This window comes from Ochlerotatus camptorhynchus, unplaced genomic scaffold (genome assembly GCF_037179485.1).
Source record: "Ochlerotatus camptorhynchus isolate MF236.1 unplaced genomic scaffold, CSIRO-AGI_Acam_v1.1 ptg000151l, whole genome shotgun sequence".
Lineage (NCBI taxonomy): Eukaryota > Metazoa > Arthropoda > Insecta > Diptera > Culicidae > Ochlerotatus > Ochlerotatus camptorhynchus.
In genome coordinates, this window is record NW_027040641.1 from 1,983,380 (window position 1) to 2,005,433 (window position 22,054).

A 22,054-nucleotide genomic window follows, 5' to 3' on the forward strand; every position below is an offset into this window, starting at 1 on the left:
CTTAGTTTCCGTGCTACAATGACAATTATCATACATCATACATCATACATACAGTTGAAGTGAAGTTAAAGTTAAAATAAAATTAAGTTAAAATCAGTTAAATTTAAGTTAAATTTAAGATAAAGTTAAGTAAATGTTAAGTTAAAGTTAAGTTTAAGTTAGGTTAAAGTTAAGCTAAAGTTAAGTTTAAGTTAATCAACGAGTTCAGCAAAACAGGAATCTGGCCTTGAATTCGCAATATCGACGACGATGCATTCACACCATCTGATGTAATCGATCAACCTGCTGGTGCTCACGTAAAAGCACTGCCTCATCAGGATCCAGAGGATGCCACTTCTCCATCGATCCAGTGTGAAGATAAAGGAGTTCAAGTGGCTCCTGAAGGCATCTTGGCTTGTTGTTCTGGAAATAGCAATGATTCAACAGCTAAACAAACGTTCAAAGTATCACCAGTAGCGCTACTGCCGTTGCCTACAATGGTAACCCCGAGGGTCAGCAAACGAAAACGTCAAGCAGAGAAAACAGCAGACATAGCATCTGATCAATAAGCCGTTACTTTAAAAAATGCAAAAGCTTCCAAAGACCTAGGGGAATTTACGTATTCTCGTCAATCTAAGCAGCGTCTGCACTTCTACTAGCATTTTCTCAGCGTCACGCACATATATGATGTGTCTGTTTGTTTACATTCATCTGCTGCTTGCTTCTCTATCCATTCCAATCGACAGAATTTTTCAAAACGTTTTGAAAGCGTTTTTACAACGCTCCAAACTTCTCAGGTGAGTGTGACTATTGTCGGCAGTCTCTTTTTCTTCGGCAACCTTCCCATTAGAACTGCGTGTTAACCAGCTGTTCTATTATCGGCAACTCGAAATCAACCTCATTTTGTAGTGCGTATGCTTTATTTGAAGAAAAATGTAGCATTACTGGATTGCTCGATCGTTCAAATATAATCAGATTGAAGCTGAAAGGCTAAACAATCGTTTGGACACATTCAGGGAAGTGCGTTGATGGGAAAACATAGTGAAATTAACGTTTAAATTTTGGTTGCCGAAAACAGTCAATGGGTGCCGAAGCCAACATTTACCCTATCTAATCCATCAAAAAGAAGCGAAAGCGATCGTCGAAGAAATCCAATCAAAAGCAATGCAAGACCACTCCGCTTGTTTCTTGCTAGATTTTGACTAAATCAAGAGATAATTTTGGTACGGAAATCTTCAGATAACATTAGTAATGCAACACTCAACCGGGGAGCGTTGGACAAATAAAACTGCGAATAATTTGATCACATCTAATGCTCCGTAATGGTGCCCTCTATGTTGTGAAGATTAGTTCTTTAAAAAGGATAACTTTTGAGGCAAGACAAGGCGTCCTCTACCAAATTAAGGAAAAGGATGTACTAATGTCCACAACAGGTACAGCAAAACATCACATAGACGCCCTTTTTCGCACTATCTATTCAGGAATAGAAGGAACAGAAGAGCCACCGCAGTCAACTGAAGCTTGAACAGGTTACCTGGGAAACCCTCAAACCCTTGCATTTATAAATGTATTTTATTTTAAATACTGGATTTTTTTAATGGATGGATCTCACCAAATTTTTAGCCTGATACTGTTCTTCTCCAAACATAATGTAATGTTATGCTGACCGCCCATTTTCTTCACTCCACTTTCTGAGTTCTATACACTTCTTCCATTCACAGTACCAATTCCATATACCAAACTTCCACTACCATCATGATCTTTGCTTTTTTCTTCCCCACTCTTGACTTCTGAAGCCATCGTTCATCTTCGAAATTCCTTCGTTCCAACAATATAGTTTTTCTCTCGCGTCCACTGTTTTCTACAACTTCGATACCGGACTTCACAAACCCTTCACAACTACCAAACTCATCTTTCACCACCTCCTTTTCCTCCAAACGTCGTCGACGGAACGGCAACACTCTGCCTCTACTAAACAAAAACAAAACGCTACTCCATTTCCCACTAAACAAACAAACGACCAAATCAAAGCCACCAAAACACTACATCAACCGAACAACCGTACCAAAACCACTACTGATAACGTTTTTCAATATCCAAAATCATTTACGCGAAAAAAAACCGAAAAATCGTGACAGTTCCTTAAAATGTCAACCGACCGCGGGCAGAGTCTACTCATTTTTTTCCGCAACCGGGGGGTGTGGTTTGTACTTAAAAGAATAGATACCCCAATCACGATTAATTAGGCAGTGTTTGGGGCTTGGTACTTGGCTTATTCAAGTTAATGACTAGGAGTGGAGATGAAAGTGCTAGTCACGCAGAATGGTTTGTGCTATGGGATGGTGTCCAATGAAATTGTGATTTTAGATAAATATAGCGTTGACTCTATTTGTAGCTGTTGAATCCGAGATTACGGCTGACGAACTGTTGGCCTATATCAAATCATCTAAAAACATGAAGGCCCCAGGTTTCGACAACATCCTGAATCTGGAACTCAAACACTTGAGTTCCAGATTCTACAACCATCTGGCAGACTTGGCTACTTCCCCTCGTGTTGGAAGTCATACCCATCCGGAAACCTGGGAAGGATCCGTCCTCTCCTTCAAGTTATCGACCAATCAGCCTTCTCTCAGGGTTATCAAAACTGTTTGAAAGAACAGTGTACCACCGGCTCCTAACATCTGCCAATGAAAACAACTTGTTACTCGAGGAACAGTTTGGTTTTCGGAAAGGTCGTACGACCGTCCACCAGCTGACTCGAGTAACAAACATTCTCAGACGGAACAAGTCTGTTTCGAAAACATCTGCCATGGCGTTGTTGGACGTTGAAAAAGCGTTCGACAATGTCTGGCATGATGGCCTGGTGTTCAAATTGCAGCAGTACGGTCTTCCAATCTTCCTAGTGAAGATCATAAACAACTATCTATCAGACAGGACGTTCCGAGTCTCTCTGAATGGCATCACATCGGATGCTTTCAACATCGGTGCCGGGGTTCCACAAGGAAGCATCCTTGACCCCATGCTTGGCATACACAGTTGTACACACCAACTGCTCATTTGTTAATAACTTTTTACTCAGTTGTTGAAATTTGTTTTTCATTAAATTTATTGATAGATTTGGATCATAACTTACTATAGATATGCCAAAAGTAGATAAATCTTAACATTTGAATCAACACCAATGAATTTTTACACTTAAAGTCCGAGATGTGCAGCGAGCATTTCTCACTTCATTTTTACAACGCATAAACAAATACAGTTTATTACTAGAATTAAAATCTACTTTTTTTACGTACCTATAACAAGCTTAAACTCTAGTTGATCTACTACTTCAAAAAGAACTATGTTTCGTCAACTCTGTGTAAAGTTATTAGCAAATGAGCAGTTCGTAACCAAAACTGTGTACGCCAAGCATGCTTGACCCCATTCTATTCAATCTGTTCACCTCCGATATGCCGGCTCTCCCTGATGGTGGATCGTTGTCTCTGTTCGCAGATGACACATCTATCGTCTACAAGGGTAGGGTCATCGGAGCTCTGACTGCCAAACTTCAGAGAAGCCTGGACGTCTGAATATTTCAACAGCTGGAAGATCCGTATCAACGCGGCAAAGACCCAGGTAATTATCTTTCCACACTCTAAATCTCCCAGACTTGTTCCGTCTGAGAATAACAAGATCTGCCTCAACGGCACAGTGGTGGAATGGTCCAAAGAGGTCGTGTAACTCGGGCTAACACTAGACAGCAAGCTTCTTTTCAGGGAGCACGTTGACAAAACGAAAACCAAGTGCAACATGTTGATAAGATCGTTGTATCCACTTATCAACAGGAAGTCAACCCTGTCCCTGAAAAATAAGCTTGCTGTCTACAAACAAATCATCCTTCCTGTAATGGAGTACGGTATGCCAATCTGGGAGAATTGCGCAAAATGCCATCACCTTAAAATCTTTCTTACACTCTTAAAATCTTTTAAACACTACGAACTAGAAATTCTGAGATCCACCTCCTGGCTGGAATTCAAACATTAGAAGAACGGAGAGTTTTCATCCTGGAAAGGTTCAGAGACACCTATCTGAGATCAAGTCACCAGGTCATACGTGATCTAGCACGTTAGGTTAAGTTATGTTAAGTTAAGTTAGGTAGGTAATCACTTTTTTCTAATTCAAACAAAACACACCCCTTAAGGGATATACTGTAAACTAGTTGCAAAACAAAAATATTAAATAGGCTAATCAACTAAAATGTAAAATCAATGTCCAATCTTAAACGAACAGAAATAAACATAATTTTAGTAGTTAGTATTTGTAGCTGTTCAATCCACAGGTGCTGTGGAGGAGAAGATCATGTTATACGACCGCTTGTCTACATATATAGGGTTTTGCGAAAGGTCAACAGTTATTACGAGTTTCGGCTGGTGGCGATATGTCACCCAATAGTATTTATGCAAGGTGTTCTGGTATATATGGTTTAGTGTTATTTTTCTGGAGCCTTGACTGGGTTGCGTCGACGGTAGTGAGTAATAACGTAATAATGTTCGATCGGTCCCAACAGACTAGTGGTTGGTTGGATTTCGGTGGCCTAGTAGTGACCGAAACTGTGTGGAAAAAACGTGGTATTGTCGGTAATATGTGACGTATGATCTATTCGGGTTTCAAAACATAGTTGACTACTTTCGAGGACGTCATATCATTTGAATAGCTTCGTGTCATCGGGCTTAAACGATGGTCGGTTTGCAGGGGATTTTGTTTACTGAGAAGAAGATCGTTAATCGAATCGCAGGCTACATTACCACATTACACAATTGATAGGATCACATTATTTGCATATACGGCTCTAAAAGATCGCAGCACTTTTAGCAGTGAATCCATATCTAATTTACCATTCCCACTAACAAAAACCCGAATTTATCCACCTATGGTGTGATCAGACCCTTCTTACTTATTCAAGTTTATTTATTTTATTGTCATTATCAGTGACCAAGCCCCCCCCCCCCACCCCCGTGTCATCCAGTGACGCTACGCCACTGCCTGGGGGTACCCGGAATATATCCGGGTGTAGTCTATTTGGTGAGGCTACCAATCACCTTATCATCGTATTTTAATGTGATTTAATGGGTTTTAATTCAATTCATATTCAAGCAACTTCCCCGGGCTACCCGGAACATGTCCAAGTGTGTCCAATGTGGTCTGGAACACTTAACACGACTTGCATTGATCTTATTTTTGAATGCTGTAGTAATTTGATGTGTCGCATGATGGTTTTGATACGTTTTCCGTTAAATCCAGCGTGAAGGCCCATATTCACCGGATCTTATTCCGGCCATATCTCCGGAACCGGTTCACCGATTCCAAAACCGTTCAATAGCGTTCAATGGGACCCCAAGACCTATCATTTGGCGCCGAGTTTGTCCAAATCGGTTGAGCGGTTGCTGAGAAACGTGAGCGCATTCATTTCGTTACATACACACACACATACACACATACACACGTACACACACACACACACACACAGACATGTTCCGATCTCGTCGAGCTGAGTCGAATGGTATATGACACTCGGCCCTCCGGGCCTCGGATCGATAGTCGGTTTTTCAAGTGATATCTATACCCTTCTTTGTAAGAAGGGTAAAACGTCTTTAGAGTTATTTCTCGGCCAGTCGGATGTCGAACTAACTCTCGTCTCCGATGACTGAAAGGTCGGTGCCGTTATTGTCAATATTGATTTTGAAAGCACTGATTCACCGCAGTTCTTACATTGACAATGGATTACATTAATACCAAGCCCTATTTATTTGATACTTTGCGAAAATTTCGCTGCAGCTGGTCGGATTAGCATCTACGAATTGTTCGAATATAATGATTGATCTTCTTTTGACTATTAAACATTATTTGAGAATTTCTCACAAAATAAATCAATTTTAGGACATAATCCGAGAGGCAACTTGCACTAATCTGCACAAGCTGAACCCTATTCTATTGACTTCCTAAGATTTTTCTTATGAGAGTCACTATGAATGATGCAGTTCGTGTAATTGCCGCTTTTTAAATGGACAAGAGATTTGTGGAACCCAACATGACAATACTCAGTCTGCAATCCATTAACTTCAGATCCGGATATTTTTTTTCTACAACTACTTTCTATAACTACAGGTTTAAAGAAACACATCTAAAATGCCGAAATCAGGGCCAACACAGACAAGAAATCTAAAGAAATTAGTGTGGAAATAGGGGCAATTGTGTCACCGTAACGATCGTGTGTTGTATTTGATATCGTGGAGATTTATGAGAGTTTGTACACCGAATTTCAAATTGTCATTACATTACATTAGAGCAGCAAACAAGATTATCGTCCTTTTATATCCACTTAATTAATGTTGGTATCCATGACCGAAACAGTGTGTCATTTCCACTAAAGCCTTATAAAATGAAACTGCAACGTGCAGAATCGGAACCCACCTAACTAATAATCAAAGATTTAAATAGAGCAAAGGAGACAAATCTATACAACTCTTTAATAAAGAAAATCCCCAAATGCTTGGTAGCCATCATAATGAAGTAATGAAATTGGGTTGTTAGCGAAATGCTAAAATAAAACAGCCAAAAAGGTTATCTTCCATTTAATTCCACTCAATTCATGTTGGTATCCATAACAGATACGTATTCCGACTACAATGTGCAGTCTTCACCAGTGTCATTCTCACTAAAGGCAGAATCTAACCCCCTAGCTAGATTCATGTTTATGCCTGTGATCTTGACATTTTTACCTAGGGAATTATCTCACTTTAAGGCGGATTAATCTCCGAGAAGACTACTTCATAAGAAGAAGATTGACACTTATAAACGTCTCTGCAGACATCATGTTGCTACAATTACGTAATTTAGGCACTTCTTTAAAGCTTGTAATGCTTTGCAGTAATTGATTTTAAATTGAGGAAAACAATCATGATTCAAAAATTTCACTAAAGTGGTATTTCACAGGTACGCGACAAGCTTTAATCATACACGGATCCAGTTTTATGTAAAACATTAAATTTCTCTCGACCTACCACCACCCGCTAGAACAGCAACAACATAATGTTTTGACTCAATTACACTCGATTGGTTCACAATTTTCCTCGAAATCAGGGCTAATTATATGAAAGCCTGAAGCCACTGCACTCGAACAGCACACTTAATGATAACATAACGGTTTGACATAACGGTTGAAAATCCACCTCGATTTGACCAAAATGTTTCGCTAATTTCTATTTCAGTTGGTTTCATCCTTTTAACTATTAGCTAATGTGGTATCCATGAAATCATTCACCCGATATAACTTGTCACATTCCGCCGTGGTAAAACGTTAACATACCGTGATTTCCACGTCAGCTGGTACTGTGCACCAAAACAATACCGCCTGCCTTTATTGTAACTGCGAACTTGACCTCCCCCAACACCAACACCGAAAAAGACGCGACCCGACCGATTGAACCGACAGCGGATGATAAACTGAACTGAAACCTCCACAGACGCAAAGCAGTGTGACGCTCCATTGATGTGGCTGTGCAACAGCTTCCATGTTGCGTCACATCAACTGGTGCAACAATCGGATGGCCTGATTTTAGGCAATTTAAAATGAACCTTGTTGTCAAATTGCTCCCACGGACGGGGAACTGTGGTACGAACCAACGGGTTGCATTTGCATATATGTGCCTTTGAACTAATCTAGAAGCTACTGAAACCATGTCTTAAAGTACTTCATTCGGCGATAAGCCAGCAGAAAAACAAAAACAAGCACAATTCCGTAGAATAGATCAAGCACTTAAACAAGCACATCCCACGCTGCAACGGAGACAAACAAAGCAAGACTCGATACGAATGACTCCATTATTCTATCAGTGTTCTAGTATTTACTCAGGAATTAACAACAGAATTGTGCACGCCGTTAGATTAGTTTTGTTGTTATTTCGATAACACGATTTGATTTTACTTACGTTTGAAGTTTGCAGAAGAACGAAACGTTGGTAATGAACCGAAGAAAGTCCCAGAAACGACTACTGTTAATCCAAGATTAATTCGCAATAAATACAAAACGAGACCGGTTCTTCGGCAAACTATTGCGATAAAGCTACTTTTTCAATAAACAGTGACACGCCGTTATCGACATAAAAAGCCACTTGAAGGGGTTAGATTTCCTCTAGTGATAGAGGTCTTATCGGGGTTCTTCGGTTGAAACACAACGAAAGCATGGTTAAAACATTGTGGTGCGGTTTGCTGCAAATCAGTCAATTATGTGTGAACTGGTTCTACTTTATCTTGTAGATGTGGTTTTGGAATTGCCTTCGCTAAGGAAGCTTGAAATGGCCATTAGACTGATGCAAAATTTGAAATTTTCGCTCCACAGTGTTCAAACGGTTTCAAATCGGGTCCTGATTAGCCTCCGAAAGTTTAAACTCATTTGATAAGAAACGGACTTGGCACAAACCATTTGAAGTTTATATGGAAATTACTATGGGAAACAAAACTTTTTGTTCATTTTACATATTGTACTGTTAACAAATTCTCTTGCTATTCTTATAGGGAATTTTTATCAGCTACAATTTTGCGTTTTTCAGCCAAACGTCAAATTAAATAGTTATTAATTGTTTAGGAGATTGATAATCTTATGGCAAGATTAAGCAACTGTATTGTGGGCAACACTGTATTCAGCAGTGTGACATGCAGTAGCCATGATTTTTGTCCTCTACACGGTAACCGCAAAATACCCAATAATTACTACAAAGTAAGCATTTTCGAGGGAAACTGGGACTACCCATTAAATGAGAAATTTTTTACCCATTTATGAGTAATTACAACTACAAAAACAAGTAGTAAGTATTCATTTTTGAGTAACAAATACTCATAAATGGGTAGTATTTTTACTCATTAAATGGGTAGTACCAGTCTCCCTTGAAAATGCTTACTTTGTAGTCATTATTGGATATTACCGGTTACCGTGTATTCTATGCGCCATAAACACCAATGTTGCCTGCTGAACAGTTGATTGAGCATAATCATAAGACATCAGTGACTTGAATCATTAATATTTTTTGTTCCTTACATTTGATCGAAAAGTGGTCTTCAACAAAGTTGTAGCTGAGAAAATTTTCAACAAGCTTAGCTATCATTTTCTAAAGTAGAGTTAACTTGTGAATTTTGAGATCGATATGAACCGAAATTATGGTTTCTCCATAGTAACTCCCATATAAACTTCAAATGGTTTGTGCCAAGCCAGTTTCTCACTATATGAGTTCAAATTTTGGGAGGCTAATCAGGGCCCAATTTAAAATTTTGCATCAGTCTAATGACCATGGTAACGTCCCAATGGCTTTTTTTGTTTATTTTTGCGGTTGATGTCTTTATATCTGCAAAACATAAAATTCACGGCCACAATATGACTGATGCGGTTGCAGGGCTGGCAGTGGAGAAAGTGGAAATTTTTTAATATCTTGGCAGCCATGTAATATAGATGGTGGGACCATCAGCGATTCTTCAAAATATATAGAGATTAAACCGGAAATTAGTCCGACTCTTCTATTCTTATATCCTGAGCGCCCCTAGTGGGCCAACGTAAAAGATTTTCATCCTAGGCGGCAGTTTGCTTCTGGCGACTGACTTGAGTGGGTTTGACTCTGCTGCGATGCTCAGATTAGTCAACTCACCAAAATCAGAATGTTCACGACAACGTATAGAAACCATTAATGGATCTTGTCGTTCAAAATTTTCCCACAAATTATTGTTAAACAAGTTACAATTATGTGATTCCCATAAAGTATATTCCCAGAGGTGGCGCAGTTCCTTTGGAAGGCATCGTTGAAATTTAGAATGGGAGAAGAGAGAAAATCAATTATTTCCAATAATTACAAGTAGTTATCAAGAATTCACGTGACCAAGTACATAGAAATAGTAAAAATTTGCCTTTTTTGGAACTTTTAATTTAAAATTTAATTGTTAACTTACTGTAACATCAATAAAATTGTTCATTCCCATACACTTTACTTTTCACCTTACTACTCTCTCTCTCATCATGCCATGTATTTTGATGACGTAAGACTTGTGATTTCCCTCTCACAGACTTTAGAATAGAGTACCTGGCACTTTTTTTTTATCTTTATTATAGAGATTTTTAGCCAATTCCATCTCTTAAGATAGTAAAAAAATTAAAGGGTTGTGTCCTAGACACGACCGCAGTATGACGTAGAACCACACAAAATTGACCAAGTGCCACGCTGTCCGAAGCGACAATGAGCAAAAGCATGACAGCAGCACTGTTTTATATCTTTTCCGGTTCAGAACCTGATAGGATTTCGCGCCGTTTTTTATGAATGGGGCGGAGCAAAAAGTTTCTTTTGTGCAGAATATGTAAAAAAGGATGGACTTTGGATGTTAATATAATTGCATATATAGAGGTACCAGATATGTTTTACAGTCAGTTGTTGGTAATTCATCGAGTGTATGTCTCCTATTAAGCAATATATTTTTTTTGAAAATGTTGGCTCTGCATGTAAAAAAATAATTGTTTATACATTATTAGAGTTTGCTTAAAATTTATTTCCCGAAAAAAAAAGATCGTCAAAGTCCATGTCTTTTTTGGGTTATTGTTAAGAGGGAGGGGGAGGGGGTTTTACATGCACGTTTTTTTCAAGTCTCATTCCTCATTGTGGTGGTCACGCCGTGATCCACCTCTAGCCGCTGACCTAGTCCTGCTTGATGCAGGACCTAGTGCCACGCCGTCCGAAGCGGTAATGAGCAGAGGCAGTTAGTTAGTTAGTTAGTTTAAATGATCTTTATTTTAGTTTAACTTGGACGATTACCATATAAATTTTTACTAAGTGATTTAATTGCTTTCTTCATCTTTAGGTATGGGCAAAATTCAAAATTTGTTTTACAGAATTAGTCCTAGACTTAGTACACGGTCGACCACCTTGGTGGGATTGGTTTGTTTTGTTTTTAGAATTTGAAGAGAAACTACTTAATACTACTATTTACAGCTTAAAACTAACCTACTCTACTATATACACTTAACCTACTATGTACAAATTGCTTATTAAAGCATGTTCAGAAAGATTGCATTTTTGAATAAATTTAGTTGTCATATCATCAATTTTGGAATCTACTTTGGGAATTTCTGCCTCTTGATGGAGGTCTGCTATTCTTGTGTCGAATGGACGATCTAGGATCATCCTCAACACTCTATTCTGTGCAACCTGGATTTTGTTCCTGTGGGTCTGAGCGCACGATTCCCACACCGGGGCGGCATAGAAGATCGCGGGGGCTATGATCTGTTTGTAAACAGCCAGTTTGTTTTGCCTTGAGAGGCGGGATCTGCGGCAAATGAGCGGATACAAACACCTAACCAAGGCGGAGCACTTAACTAGGGTTTTCTCTATGTGCGAGCGGAACAGGAGCTTCTCATCGAACAACATCCCGAGATAAGTAACATCAGTGGACCACTCGACCCTTGTACCATCCATTATTACGGTACAGGAGGGAGACGGTTTAAGTTTTAATGATTGTCTGTGAAGGAACATGATCGCTTGGGTTTTCGAGGCGTTGATTTTGATTTTCCACGTGGTGGCATAATCAGTAAAGGTGTCAAGGCATCGTTGGAGCTTGTTCGTAATTTCACGAGGCATCCTACCCTTGACGGCTATCGCGGTGTCATCTGCAAACAGAAAGAACACGCAACCGTCTCCTAGAGGAGGGATGTCCGACGTGTAGATGCTGTAAAGCAGTGGTCCCAGCAGACTCCCTTGCGGAACACCTGCTGGGATCGGAAATTGTCCCGAAAGGGAACTATTCAACGACACCCTGAACGACCTTTGCTGGAGATAGTTACGGGTGATTTTCACAAGGTATGGTGGAAAGTTGGAGTTACAAAGCTTGTATATAAGTCCGTCGTGCCAGACATTGTCAAACGCCTTTTCGACGTCTAACAAGGCCATGGCTGTGGACTTGGATACAGCTTTGTTACTCCGGATGTTATTCATCACCCGCACTAGCTGATGATTGGTGGAATGCCCCTTACGGAATCCGAACTGTTCCGGAAGAAGAATGTCATGTTCCTCCACAAACTTGTTTAGTCGGCTGAGGATCAATTTTTCGAACAGCTTGCTCAGCGCTGAGAGCAGGCTAACCGGTCTGTTGCTTGACGGTAGTGAAGGGTCTTTCCCAGGTTTGCGGATCGGGATGATTTTTGCCACCTTCCAGATGCTTGGAAAGTAGTGCAGCTCCAAGCATCTGTTGAGGATGGCAGCCAGCAGCGAGTGCACCCTCGCGCTGAGATTTTTCAACTCTAGGCTGAATATTCCGTCAAACCCGGGAGCCTTCATGTTCGTACTGTGTTTCAGCGCTGAGCAAATTTGTTCCTCTGTAATCCGTTCTTCTGGAGGGACGGCACAAGGGGAGGCATCTAACGTCTGGACGCACTGCACAACCTGGTTCTCGAGTGGACTTGGGATTGTAGAGCCGAGCAAATGCGACTGGGCAATGTGCTCCCCAATTGCATTGGCCTTCTCTTCGTTGGTGATAAGCCGTTCGTCATTGACTCTAAGTGGTGGAATGGGCTTGGGGTGAGACTTCAGCACCTTGGCAACCTTCCAGAATGGTCTGGAACGGTCGTCCAGGTTCTGAACGAGCCGCCCGAAACTCTCGTTCCGGATTGAGACCATTCTGGAAGCGAACTGCCGATTCAGATCGACCATTTCGTATTTACGCTGCAGATCCCCAGTCCGCTGAAACTGGCGTCTACGAACATTTCTGAGCCGAATCAAGAGTTTGGTGTGGGAATCAATTGCTTGAAACTTACCCCTCACAGGAACTCGTCGAACGCACTCTTCGTCAGCCACGGATATGGCTTGATGGAGACCCTCCAGGGCCCGGTCGATGTCATCCACTGTGTCGAGCGGTGGGTTGTCGTCGATGTGGCGGTCGACCACGCGTCGAAACTGAACCCAGTTGACTCGATGGTAGTCCTTCCGCTGGCACGGTGCAGGGGCCACGTTGTAGCCCAGCTCGGTCAGCACCGGTTGGTGGTCCGAACTCAGGTCGTTGACGGCAACCGGCTTGGCTAATCTGGTGTTTGCCAAGAACAGGTCCAGCGTCGATGGGTTGCCCGTCGGTGATGTGAAGGTTGGTTCGTCCGGAAACCAGACGGAATAGAGACCATGCTGGGAATGGTCGAATAGCAGGCGGCCGTTCTGGTTCTGCTGGTAGTTCCGCCAGGCCTCGTGCCGGGCGTTCAGGTCCCCTCCGATTACAAAGCGGGCATTGGTGTGGGTTATGATGGCAAGGTCGTTCTTGAACTGCTGTGCTGTACCATTGCTAACGGTACATTGCCGGGGGCAGTAGACAACGATGAACCGGACGTTTCCGGTCGATGTTTCCACCTCAACGCCGACGGCCTCGATGATGGAAGTGCGGTAGTGGGGTAGGGTGCAGTACTTGATGCCTTTCTTGATGATGACCGCGACACCGCCCCCCCTGGAGCTGGTGCGATCAAGCCGGACAATGCTGTGGTCGGGCAGCCAGAAGCTGTCACCGGTCTTGAGGTGGGTCTCGGTGAGAAGGCCCACGTCGATGTCGTGCTTGCGGAGGAAGTCTGCAAGCTCAATGTTTTTCGCCCCTACGGAGCGAGCGTTCCAGTTGACGATCTTTATGGGTTCACGGTCCATAATTAGCGACGAAGGAGATGATAGCTTGGAGCTGTTGTGTTCTTGTTGCGCAGGTGCGCTTGATGATGATGGCCTGGGCCAACAGTGTGACGATCTCATCCGTTGACAGCGGAGAATCGTCTGTAGCTTCACCGGTTGTACCGGCCAATCCCGGAGCAGGGGGATCCGTCGATGGCCCGGAGGCTTGACCGGGTACTGCAGCGGCAGCCAACTGGACAGCAGCCAACTGTTGGTTGAGCGGGAGCGGCGGCAACACTGGAATTGGCCGTGATTGGACCGGTGATAACGGAGGAAAGTTCTGCGCGTTGTTTTCTGGAACCTTCTTGCGACCGGGCTGGCTGTTGGACGAGGCTTTCTTCCGGATCTCGGCGTATTCGGCCCGCTTCGGACAGGCCTTACTCGTGGCCTTGTGGGCGGCACCGCAGTTGGCGCATGTGGGAGTGGCTTCCTCGATGCTGTCGCAGTTGTCGATCTTGTGGTTTTTGCCGCATTTGATGCAGCGGCTGGCCATGCGGCAATTCCTGGTGCCGTGCCCGAACAATAGGCAGTTCGAGCACTGAGTGACGCCACGGTGGGTCGGCTTATACCGCTCCCACTTCACTACGATGTGGAACAGTGTGCGTGTCGTCTGGAGATCCTTCACGGTTGTGGAGTTCTTCTCCAGATGGACCAGGTAGAGCTGGTCACGATACTTGATGGCCTTGCTGCGGGTCATCTTGTGGACTTCGACCGGCTTGAGGCCGTTCGCCTTAATCTCGTCCATTAAGGTGGTGGTGTCCATGTCGTGGAGCCCGCGCAGCACCACTTTCAGCGGCTTGGTGGCCTCGATGTCGTGGGAGAAGTACTCCAGCTTCATTCTGTCCAAGAGGGCCTGAACTGCGTTGAAGTGTTTTTCGGCCGGGACCATCAGTTTGTAGCCTTCCGTGCACCGTTGAATGGTGCAGCGAAGGCCCTGCTTAATGTAGAAATCCAGCTGCTCCCATAGCCCGGGAGGGAAGCCCTTCACATAGAAGGGTGGCAACTTAACTTTTTTCGGCACCGTCTCAGGGTCCGACTGCGGCTGGGCTCCGTTCTGCAGGGCGGAGAACGGATTGTTGCTCAGCAGCTTTTTTGCTGCTGATACGGTGGCGCTGCTGTCTTCAGGTCTGGGTCGTTTAGTTCCGGGAGGCCCCGGCTGCGGGTCCGCAACGCCTGTCGGGATGGGCAATGGGGTTTTCTTCTGCTTCTTCTGGGCTGGCTCGGTGGTCGCGCCGTCTCCTGGGAGAGTCTGTTTTCCCGGTAAACCGGCACTCGCGTTACCGCGCGATTTCTTACCCATGGCTGGGTCAGCGAGAGCGTCACTACACAACGCGGAGCTAATTCGACTTGCGAACGAACGAACGAAACTAGAGAGAATTCAAATCGACTGAACTGCTCAACAGTCTGGCAGCGAATGACGTTGAGCAGAGGCATGAGAGCAGCGCTGATTTATATCTTTTCAGGTTCAAGCAGAATGATGTGCAACCATGTGGTATTCGTTTATGATGACTGGGTTTGGGAAAAAGGCTTATTACATGAAATCAGTGATAAAAATATCATTTGTACATTTTCAAAAGTTTAATTACAGAAAAATTGGAAAAATATTTATTTCAACAGGTTCGTAATGTAATATCCTATCGATTGGCTTATTTGGATTTTAATTTCATCTATAAATGACAAAGTTACAAGCGTTCAAAACCTAACACTCCTACACCACACATATTTTTTGATTTGCACCCCAGTATAGTCGACCAAGACGTAGTTCTACGTCAAAAAAAATTCTCAGAAGGAGATTCTCAATCTTGGCTGTGGTACATTTATCTTGCTAGAATGAAAAGTTGTATAAAACAGCCAACAAACTGCAAATACAAACAAGGAACACTCAGATATTGTTGTAAAGGTTCGCCTCCTTCAGGAAGGTGATGAGGGCGGCTGCTGCCGGGGACTCGTCGCCAACAGGTTCCGACTGCTGATTGACTCCAAGCCGAAGGCAGCCCGAAGGTCCTCCAGCTCCGCGAAGTTCACGAGGATGTGCTCCACGGTGGCTGGCACTCCGCAGGTTTCGCAGGTCCTCCGGAATGGTGTTCCTCCGAAGTTGTGGGAGACTCTGCTGTGCCCTTGACACCACCCGTTGTTCTCTTAGGTTTGGTCGATCCTTCCGGGTTCCGGTAGTCGCCTTGATCTTCCGAAGGTGGTGTGTCCTGTTGTTCCTCCACTCGGTGTCCCAGGCTTTCCGAACCGTCCGCCTGATCCACTTTTGACATCTTGGAGCGGTACATTGCCGGTGGACCTGGCTCCAGTGTGGCCTGAGCCGACGAGGTGGTCGGCTGTTACGTTCCCTTGGATCCCGCAGTGACCGGGTACCCACATGAATACAGTGTTTCTGTTGTTAGGGCCGATATCACGCTGTGTGAGTCAGTTACGACTAATATCGGCCGGTTGGCCGGTAACTTAACCGCGTGAAGAATGGCCGCTGCCTCAGCTGAGAACACCGAGCATTGGGTCGGAAGCGATCTGCTCACAAGCAGACCATCTCCGGAGACCCCCATTCCCACTCCGCTCCTGGTGAGAGAGCCGTCGGTGTACCTAACTGCATGACCTTGGTAGAGCGCCCCGAGAGTTTTGACAACTGTCCGGCGTAAAGCCAGCGAGTTGTCTCCTGCCCTGAAGCGGTCCTTGATTCGGCTGTCAATTTTGTTCTTGTGCGATTGCCAACTTTTGTCTCCGTGCCAGTGGACCCTGGCCACTCGAGGGAGATCTACGTCGGCGGCCGTGCGGAGGAGAACGATCCTGTTGTTTCCCGACGTTTTAGCGAGAAAGGCAGCGGCTTTGGTAGCAGTACCTGCGGTGAAAACGAGCCGAAAAGGTAGGATACCGGCTTCAACGCATGCAGCGTCGGCCGGGGTAGAGGGCAGCAGACCGGAGACTGTTCGAACGTAGCCGTTGTACACCGGTTCCAGAATCTGGACGGCTTTCTCGGCGGCAAGGCATGTAATCTCTACACCGTACAGTAGGCGACTGTCGATGATGGCTCGAGCTACGTGGAAGCGGATTTCGCGATTGTTGGATCGGTGGGGGCGGGAGGTGGTCTTAATCAGGTTGGACCGACTGCGACAGTCCTTCTTTATTTGTTGGAAGTGCGGCTCAAAGGATAAATTCCGATCGAGGAGACCCTCACGGTGTTTTTGGTCGGTATTGCTTGTTGTTTAATCTTGATGGGCTGTCCGTTGTTGCGATGCCTGGTGGTACATATATGGTAGCGCACGCTCTAGCCGGCGAAAAGCTGGAAACCAACAGAGTCTGCCCATCTGAACACCGAGGAGACTGCCGCTTACGCTCTCAGTTTCGTAGTACCTGGCACTGAAAAAGTTGATGGTACCCTTATTTTTGCAATTAAATAGATTAACATCCGAAGCAGGCCTGCCATTATGGTTACTCCATGAAAAACCAGCTCTGAAAACTATTTATTTTTCTAATAAAAACAAAGTGGACGTAGAAATTTCGATCTACATGCTCATGAGAATGCATAAGAGAATTTTTGGACGCCCATACATATAGTGTGCGCTGATAAGAGCCCGATTTGGACTGCAATAAATCGTCATGAGAAATCTGCGGAACTTTACAGAAGTTTCAAGAATACCATGAAAGCTTCAGATAAAGACTGTACTCGAAAAAAGTGAGACACATTGATTAGTTTGTATCTTTTTAGCGAGTGGACAGCAGCGACATCTGATGGAAAATGAATGCAGAAGCTTGACTAAATGGTTATTTTTTTTTCCTTTATTTAACGTCGGTCTCTGTTCCGCAATCTAGTGCCAATCACCGACGGACATCGATTGCCATCCATTGATGGCAATCGAATGTGCAGGAAGGCAGCTTCCACACCTGCGTAGGATATCGCACCCATTCAACACACATGGGCCGGGACCAACGGCTTTACTTCCCTTCCGAAGAAAGACGTGACCAGAGATTTTTATGCCTCAGAAAAATCCCACCGACCTCGGCTGGGATTGAACCCAGACCCATCGGGGTGCTAGAAAGCAGTCACGCTTACCACTACACCACCGGAGCCGGCGACTAAATGGTTGATTGATGTTCTCTCTTCTCTCATACTGAATTTCAACGATTCCAACCAAGCAAACAGCACCAACTCTGGGAAAATTCTTTATGGGAACCACTTAATTGAAAGCGTGGACTATCCATTCATAAACTCACCCCATAGATTCACTGTTAATGGACAAGTTTTCGCAAACGTACCAGCGTACGTGAAAATAAATGGCTCATTAAAACGCCCACTGATAACGACAGCTGTAGATCATCGATTCATGATTAACGGCAATATCGATTGCTGGATGCTTGAATTGAGTTCGTTAAAAATGCACAATTTACACTAGAATAAGTTTATTTTTTATGTTTATGCTTCGGTTGGAAGCAAAACATCAGTGATCAAGCAATTTAAAGAAACCAGTTTGTCAAACCTAATTATTGCAATCAAATTATCACAGAATTCAATTTGACAAATTCAACACGATAAGATTTGATTCAAATCCCTACAGAATAACGCCATAATTTCGTTAGCTTTTAACTCCAAACATCCACGTGTTGCCAATCCAAGGTTCAACGTTCGCATCGCACTCAATCCAAACAGTTTCGTTGTCTTGAGAATGGTTCTAATGTATATACATTAAAATTCATTATTGCTTCGCAGGAAAGGATTCCCTCGAGGCCGTATTTCAATCACGTACTGTGCATGTAGCGCCATTGCAACCATAATGCAATTCAAAGCATATGGCGTGTGCGTGCATGGTGGTGTGCCTAGAATTGTCAGTGATAAATCTCCATCTCACGGAGGATTTCTGTATGATATCAGGATAAAGCCGACATTTTTGTTTTTAAAAGTCTTGACCATTCTCACGAGGAGAACAAACACAGTGCTGCAGCCATAAAATGCCTCCCTTAGCTTAGTCGGTAAAGGCCGTAGCTACAAAGCAAGACCATCCTCGAGGTGGCTGGGTTCGATTCCCGATTCGGTCTAGACATTTTTCGGGTTGGAAAATTTCTCGACTTCCCTGGGCATGCAAAAAGTGTACTGGCATCGAAAGCTCTCAATTAATAACTGTGGAAGTGGTTTCTATAGAACACTAAGTTGAGAGCACGGAATAAGCTAATATGGAATTAGAAATAAGATTGAAATGCGAAGTAAAAAAGAAAGGCATAAAATAACATTGTTTGCTATGCACAATTTAATCAGTTTACGGTTTACAGTACGACAAAACAGACTTTGATCTTAGCTCACGGGAGTAAATACTAGCATCTATTGTATCCTCAACGCAGCGTTGCCAGAATGTTTTAAAGCTTATCGGTATCAAAGGTTTAAAAAATCGGTATACATATATCGGTTTTTCTATTTTAATTAATTTTATATCTTTACCGCTTTTGAAAGTGAAAATTTTAATATTTGGACTATGATCGGGAAATTCCGGAAGAAAACTTTGGGGAATGTTTGAATTAACTTCTGGATGAAGCTGAAAATAACATCCAGAGATAGAAGAAAGAAGCTCTCCTGGAGAAAATTTGAGGAAAGTTCTGAGAGAAGTCGGAAAAACATCCGCGGAACTTACAAGACATAAATTGAGAAACTTCTGGCAAAAATTTAAAGAAACTTTCAGAAAAAATCGGATTTCACATTTAAAGAAAGGCAGAAAAGTTCCAGAAATCGGAAATAAATTCCAGCAGAGGCCATTTCCAGGGGAAGCCAGAAGAAGCTCGGAAAAACCTTCCAATAGAAGTAAACAAAAAACAACTGGACAAAATTCCAGAACTAGACGAAAGAAATTTCTAGGAGAAGTTTAATCGAACTTCCTGAAGAAGACGGAAGAAACTTCCCGGAGACGCTGGCAGAAACTTCCTAAGGTAGATTGAAAAAAAAAAATCTGGAAGGCCGAGCGCTTACGGAACAGTCGAAAGATACAAGGACATACTTCCGGAAGAAAGAGCTCCTGGGCAAGGCTGGTAGTACTGATGCGATATAATAGTAGTGACTTTAGTGACTAAAATTACGGAAATAATGACTTCTTAATACTTAATAAGTAACCATATATATGGTAAATAAATTTATGTTAGAATAATCTTGGACTTCTCCCCTGCATTCAATTGGAAATTAAATTCGTATTCTCCTTAGAATTCCAATAGTATTTCCTCAGAATTCTCAAAACAAAAATCCATCACAGAATAACTTTGAAACTCTTCTCAGAATTCCTTTGAGATTGAACCCTCAAAATTCGATTCCATTGGAATTTTTCTCGGAATTTAGTTTGAACTCTTTAGAATTCTCTTGGGAGTATCTTCAGAAATCACCCCACACTTCTTTTAGAACTATCCGCAGAGACCATCTTTGGAATTCACGGGATTTTCATGGAATTTTTAGCAGAGCTCTTTCAAGCAAAGTTTCAGTACTAAATTTGAATTCTTATTAGAAATGAACAAAGAATCTTCATCCAATCATCATAGAATTCTTCTCAGAACTATCGTTAAAATGCACTCTCAATTAAATTGGAACTATTTCCAAAAAATTTCGGAGCTGAATTTTGCGTCTCTAGTAACTTAAACAATAATCAAAAGCGACGTTCGTATGTGTTAAGCAATGTTATATAGTGTAAACCTGGGTTAATATTTAGGCGGAGATGAAAAAATCGGTCCTCAGAGCACTTAATTTTACATGAGACTTTCGTAGTCTGTACTTTAGTATTCTTCTCTGATATATCTTGGTGTCATCCTTAGAATCCTTTAAAATTCTCTTAAAATTTACTTTGAATTTTTTAAAGTTCTTAATCGTCCTTGAAAGACTTTTGAAAATCTATCACAGAAAAATGCCTTTGGAAAGTTTCCAAGGTTTGCAATTTATTTTCTGGGCAAGAGGTATATTTTCCCCGATTTTTATCGAAATTGAAGGCATTTCCCAATAGTTTTCCTTGTGTTCTAACGTTTTGCGGTTCACTGATCACTGACTTTAGTGAATATATTTAGGGAAATAGTGACTTTAGTGACTATTTTTGGTGTAAAAAGTGACTTTTTAGTGACCGGCTTCAAAATAGTGACCAAGTCACTAAAAAGTGACCTGCTACCAGCCCTGCCTGGGGGATGTTCTTATGATCCAGAATTTTTTTCAAATGGTCATAAAACATCTCTGAAGACCCCGCAATGCCCCTGAACTTTTTGGAACATTCCTGAAATGTACTTAAGAATATTCCATTTTTCCTTGAGCTGTTTTGAAGTACCGTAAAAGGGGGTATCTTTAATATTGCGGGTAACTTTGATAGTATAATATAAATAATAAATTTATTCGCTGTGCTTTTTCCAAAAAGAAACATTGGTTCCATATTGTAGCTTAGGGTATTTCCGTTGATATGGTATATAGTTTTTATATAATATGCGTTACATATTTTACAAAAATATTAAAAAAACATTTTCGTGTTTTTCGCCTTTTTGAAAAAGCAATCAAACCATCAAACCAGCCATCACAAATTCAATGTTGTATTCTTATTGCTTATGAAGTTTTCTGATTATATACTCATTCAGAGTTTCATATTTAAAGAACTAAATTGTTTGAGTTTCACTCATTTTTTTTTCTACATTCAGCATTATCAATGTAACCCCAAATCAAAATACTGAAGTTCGGTCACAAAACTAAAAAATAGTAAAAATGCTTTAATTTTCGTTCAACTTATTACTAACGAACTAACTCTTGGATCCTCAGTACTTGTTTTAAAAATATAAAATTTGAAAAACAGTCATTGCTGTAAAAATGTTAAGAATATACTTTAAAAAAACTATTAATGTTACTCCATTTTACGGTACCCTGATCATCTTTGAAATACTTGGAACTTCCCTGATTATAATGAGACTACCAGAATATCTCTAATCAACATTGAAGGTCTCTAGACTTTCTTGAAGATTACGAAATTTCTTAAGCGCTCTCCCAATTTTCTAGAATTTATTGTAATATCAGCAATACAAGGTTGCAAATACTCATTTCAGCTAAAATAATATTTTTCGGAATAATAAAACCAAAAGATGGTATGATGACATATTTTACTTGTAACTTACAAGAAGAGGTTACAACATATGCGTTTGAAACATACAACCTGTAAATTTTGCTTTCCATGAGTCACAATCAGCGATTTGCTGATCGCTGAGTGAGTGAGTAAGTGAGAGTGTGTGAAAAATCGCTGATTGTGACTCTCATGAAGTGAAATAAACAGGTTTAATATATCAAACACATTCTTTGCAACCTCTTCGTTTATCTTACCAATTCAAAATATGATCATAGCATCTAATTATTTCATAATTTAAAAAAAATGTTCTAGCTG

General features: G+C 42.1%; 1 protein-coding gene across 6 annotated transcripts in view; it reads right to left on the bottom strand.

The window, feature by feature from the left end:
* The window catches only part of Ctr1A (Copper transporter 1A), a 142,110-nt gene that overhangs the window by 60,976 nt on the left and 59,080 nt on the right, over nucleotides 1–22,054 (bottom strand). The window contains exon 1 of one of the 6 annotated variants that reach the window (XM_065221991.1): nucleotides 7,950–7,970. The exons of 4 other annotated variants lie outside the window; for them this stretch is intronic. The gene's annotated coding sequence lies outside the window, so the exon portion shown is untranslated. Of the gene's footprint in view, nucleotides 1–7,327; nucleotides 7,456–7,949; nucleotides 7,971–22,054 lie in introns of those variants that run through there. One more of the 6 variants, XM_065221988.1, reaches the window with a different exon arrangement.